Genomic DNA, 5,843 nt, shown 5'->3' with positions numbered 1-5,843 from the left:
GGTAACTAAAAAATACCCAGATCTAAAACAAAATAAAGATCTAGATCAGTGGTGGCCAACCTATTACGCATGCGCTAAAAGTAGCGCATTACACGATTACAAGTGGCGCAAAAAACTTTGACAAAAGCCCAGTGAAAAAAGCAAGAGCACGCCCGCTCGTAAAAAAAAAAAAAAAAAAAAAGAATAATAATCGATTTCTAGATAAAAAGTCAGGAAATTATTACGACACACAAATCGACCAACATGATTAGAATAGTAACATGATTAGAATAGTAATCTGCACTAAAGCTGAGACTATGTTACTTTTGTGTTATTTTTAGCATCAACTGTGTCCGTGTTCATGTAGCCTATGTTGTATCTTTTCATTAGTATGAAACATCTAACATTTATGATACTGCACAGTTAAGCATTTTAGTAAGAGAAACTGCTGAAAATTTCATTATCTTTGAAGAAACTATTGGCCCAGGGGCGGACTGGTTATATGGGCAAACGGGCAAATGCCCGGTGGGCCGGTCTGGTCGCGACCAAAGACAAATTTTTTTTCAATGCAGACAACTTTAAAAAAAAAATTGACAGCAGCAAGACAAAGATGCCCGAACACGTTTTTTTTTTTAAATTATTATTACATTTAATTGTGTTTGAAATTCAACACTGTACGTATTACCATTTGCACAACGTTAGATCGTAGTTTTTGCTATGCACGAGCGGCATGGACTTCCAACACTACTTTGATGCTTCGAGGTTGTGTTTGGCCTAATCATTTTGCTGGTCGGCATGGACGTTTGATGGTACTCCCTTTTGCTTTTGCTCCTTCCCTCCCCCGTCTTTTGATGGTTCCATTGTCAGTTAACGAAAAACATGATTGAGAGAGGTTAAGTTAGATAACATTGATATAACGCAGAAAAAAAAATAAGGGCGACAATTAGCTCTTTAACAAATACAATGAATACCAGCACATATAGAACTAGAAGGAAATGAGAAGGCTGACACTCTTGCCAAGAGTGGGAGAACAAACTCACAATTAAACATTCCACTCTATCCAGAAGAAATGAAGAAACTAATAGTAAATAAAATAAACCGGAAATGGACAGGCTCTCGACCGAATCACAAGAAAGATTATGTCTATTATAAGCTATCCCGACAAGACCAACGTCTAATCTTTTGGTACAGGACCGGACACAATATAATGAGACGACATGTCCTACAAAACTGTTCTCTTTTTACCATGAGGCCTGTACAAGACACTGGCCCCAACTATTCACAGTTCAATATGGGTCTAGAGTTCTTCTTTCTGAGATTTGTACAGAAAAGTAACTTTTCTTTTTGTTTTTTTTAATAACATAGATCTAAAAATACTACACTTAAGGCTTACAAAAAAAAATATTATTAAAAAAAAAAAACACATCTAGATCTATATCATTTTTTTTACTAATATAATTAATGGCAAACTTATGCTTAGTATGAAGTCATTAATGATGCAAAGTCTTTATAATAATTATAGGCTAATTTCTTCTTCTTCTTCATCGTTCTCATTGTTATGTTGGAGTGTTCATATGACTAGACCAATACATGAGATGAACTGCGCAGTGGTTTCCAAATCAGGGAGCTCTCCATACAGTTTTCTTTCTATTGGGGTGATTTGGGGCCAATGTCTTATACGGGCCTCTTGGTCTCGCTTGTGTGGGCTCCTTCGAGGCGGAGAGCCCGGCCCCCTACCTGCGCGGCGGGATTCCACAGGCAGGACGCCACATCTATTAGAATCGTTACTGAACTCCAACATAGATGAGGTTGCGTGTCAATGTGTTATGCGCCAGGAGGCCCATTGACTCCGACTTCAGCCTGCTTTTCTTTCTGGGTGTGCTCCCATAGCCTTTGATCATCCAAGATCATCTGCAAGACAGCAGGTGTTTATTTTCGGAGTTTTCTCTCCTAGATGAACTGCTATCCCTAGCTAACGGGTTTCATCTACCCGGGTTTAGAGTTAGAGCGCCCTATACTCGCTTTTTGCAATCATTTCCCTGGATTTCTGAGATGTTTTTAGTAAATATTCTAACCACTGGAATAATTCACCTCATCTTCCATGACTGCAAACCAGTTGGTCCGCGGCTGTTTATTTGCTATTCACAGCTAACCCTTATATCTAAGGGTCTTTCCCCTATCCGCTACCTGGGGACGCGCTTGGTAGAAGGTGGTAGCTCCCCCAAGTATAGGCTAATAATTTATAGGCCTATCTCTGTCACATCCGATATTTAAAGGAACGAGATTAATAATTATATTTTAAATAATTCATATACAATTCGCGTTTTTGAGATTGTACAAGTAAGTGCCTCTCTAACCGTTCTGCATTCTCTTATCTTTTGATGGAAGGGGTTGCCTGAGTCAGCCAGGAAAACCAATGACTTAATTAGCATATTTTAAGTCACAGATCAACATGCATGACTAGATTAACATATGAAATGCGTAGGACGAAACTATCGTATTTTTGATGAAACGTCTGTAAATTATAAGTAGGCCCTAATACCAAAAAGTTTCAAACTCATTAAGGCTGCTATTGTAGCCTATTGTTTATAGTTTTCAGACTACATACATGTATAAATAAAATACAGTGTGTAATCCTAAGCAAGCATACATCCAGTTTTCGATGCGTTATCAAACTGTATATATTTTGAAGAGAATTAGGCTTACACCTATAATATGACACATGGGCGTAGCCGGGAGGAGGGAGTTCAAATTATTACTTGCCTCAGACCTCATTGTCTGAAAAGGAAACTTTACTTAATCCCCAATGCAGCCAATAAGCAAACTATATACAGTCACAGAGTTTCCTAAGCATAGCAAAATGGGGTTTTGTGGTTATCCTCCCCCACCAATACAAAAACTAAAGCAAAACTATAGTTAACATTTTCTACCAGTCGCTGGACTCCATTAATTTAGTGCAGTGAATAGCAGATTTTTTAAATTATTTTTAGTTTTTTGCGGAAAAGTAGCAAGCTCAGATACCTCAGAATATGCATTTTCTAAAGCTTAAAATAACAAAAATAATGCTTAGATCAGGGGCTTCGCCCCGGAACAAGCTGGGTGAGCTCACAGCGCTCCCCCAGACTCCCTAACTGTCCTTGGTGGTGTGTACTGTCTTTCCACTAATTAAAAGAAGAACCTATTCTAGGCTAAAACGTATTCTAGGCTAAAAAAAAAAACGCCCGAAAGAATGAAAGGTCAGAATGCAATGGAGTTTAATTAAATATACAAATAGATTGCAGAGGGGGGTAAACAAAATCCCCCCCACCGAAAAAAAATCCTGGCTACGCCCATGATATGACATGCCATTAATTTGTGGGCCGGTTTATATGGTAATGCCCGGGCCGATTTTGATACCCAGTCCGCCCCTGTATTGGCATATAACACTCTTTAAAAAAAATGGTTATCTCAACATTCGTCGCGATGCGATGGCTTTCTAGAATCTAGAAAACATGTTCGCAGATTTTGGAAACATAAAAATATTGTATATTTTTTTAAATAGAAATATTTGGCTGCCCGGGGCAGTTTGTGTGATGATACTAGCCATCTCATAGAAGTAAATCTTAACTGCAGGTCAAGGACAATTTTTAGTAGGCCTACATGATAGCAGTCAATTTAAAATATAGTTAAAACTGTTTACATCTCAGTTAGAAAACATGGATTTGATTCAATTTCCACTTTTTAAAGAACAAAGTAATATTTGAAGATCAAGTCAATTATACAGAATCATTGGACAAAATAAATCATTAGGCCTACAAGAAGCTTTCAATAGTCGTTTTAATGATTTTACTAGCACTTATAAATCCAATTTCACTTAATAAACGACATATTCTGATGATACTTTGTAATTTGTAATATACAAATTGAACTTTTTAATCTGAAAACATATTCAAATGTAATGAAATTGAAATTTTATGAAATTTCCTCACTCCCAAATGCATTTGAAAAGCTTGGTATCTGGCGATCATTAGCAACATTCTTAAGAGACCTTATAGAACAAAAACTAGAGAGAGAGCTGTAGTAAGGGGCGAGTTGATTTTTATTTGATTTATCCGATCAGATAAATTGGGTTTTAACTTAACTAAGAAGTTATTTTAATTATATAAAGCCTACAATTTACATCTTTCTACGGACTACCTTAGATCTAGATCTAGTGCTGGATCAAATATTTGACACAAAATCGTAGAAACGATCACCAAAAAATCCCAAGACTAAATTGTAACATGTTACACTAAAGCAGTTCTTTTCAATGCTTTTCAAAACTGATCGAAGTATCATTGGCACTGTCAATGGCCCGTGTTCTTTTGCAGAAAAAGGCATTAATGTCATTATAGATCTAATCACTGTAATAACTTGAAAAGTATCACTATAGTAACGTTCTTTCGCTTCTTCGCTATCAGATGCTGGATCCGTGTAGAAAGTGTGCACTGCATGCATTGACCACCCGATCGTGTTCCTAATACACTACATTTTCTTGGTTTCATCTCTTTTTTCTTAGAGCTGAAGGTAGCAGAGCCGTATTCGCCTCAGCACGGAGTTCATTATGTTTGACTCCCGAATTCTGAAAGATATTTTTTTTTTTGCACATTTCTGGGAAATGCTGATTATTGTGATTATCTATCTTCTCTATCAATAGGCCCTACCTATTGCTGCTGAAAGGAAATATTGGCAATTATTATAGTTCACACATTAAACAATTGGTCCTTGTCCTGCCCTTCTAAATTTAAGTTAATGAGATATCTAGCAACCAAAAATGCTAGATCCTTTATTTTTCATCATACATAAGTACTTATTTTTCCTCGGGTAGTTCTTTTTCTTCTAGAAAATAATGTAAAGTATTTTACAATTTACAAAATCTTCTGAGAACTTGTTATAACGAAAGCCAAAGCATTTCGCAATATTCTATATCAAACAGTTCAAACAATATTCTCTGAATTCTCTTCTAGCTTTGATTTTATCAACTTACAGCTGGTATCATAACATACAGCAAATTCAACGTTTTTCAACACAAAGAACGACCTAACAGATCTTAGATCCATGCTGAAATATTGAGGTGGGAGTGGAGCTTTATATAAGGGTAGCACCACTGATTATATCAATTCCTCATAGAAATCCAGTCATAAGGAGAGAGAGAGAGAGGGGGGGGGGAGAAAGAGAGTTGGGACGATTGCCTCTCCCAGGTTGGCCGGGATTGGGGGCGTAGCCTACTTTTGTGGAGAATTACACATTTTGCGTAAATAATTACCTACCACCACAATACAGAAAATCTTTTCTTTTTATTATAGGCTTGTTTTCTCTTAGGCCTTAGTGATTATTTTAGTTTTTTATGTTTGGGTAGGCCGGTATAGTAGACAATGTGACATTCATACAAAAATAAAAAGATCTAATTTTTATGTTCAAATAGCCTAAATTGTATAGACCTCTACATCAGCAAAACATGACAAAGATGCTATACTGCTACACATTCCCAAACGCTTCCGACTTGTAAAGGGGTAGTTTTTTGTGTGTGTTGTCTTTTAAAAATAATTTCCTTAAATAAATATCTAGGTAACGAAAGATCCCCTTCCCGTCTTCCTTTCCAATTTGACTAAAGTGAAAGATAAGATTAACCGAGGTATTATGATATATATAATATATAGATCTGTAAGTAAGTGCTGTCGATTTTGTGTAAACTTTCAACACAGGAGAAGATAATAAACGTGTCACACAGATATCGGCGACAAATAGAATAGTGGTTCAGCATAATATTTTAAAAAGTAATCGATTTTCAAGAATTAAATACTTTATATAAATGTTTAATGGGAGTTATATTTAAATATTGGTGT

The sequence above is a fragment of the Biomphalaria glabrata genome, chromosome 17 (genome assembly GCF_947242115.1).
Source record: "Biomphalaria glabrata chromosome 17, xgBioGlab47.1, whole genome shotgun sequence".
NCBI classification, from domain to species: Eukaryota; Metazoa; Mollusca; class Gastropoda; family Planorbidae; genus Biomphalaria; species Biomphalaria glabrata.
The sequence above is the reverse complement of the archived record's forward strand: the minus strand, read 5'-3'. Positions refer to the sequence as shown.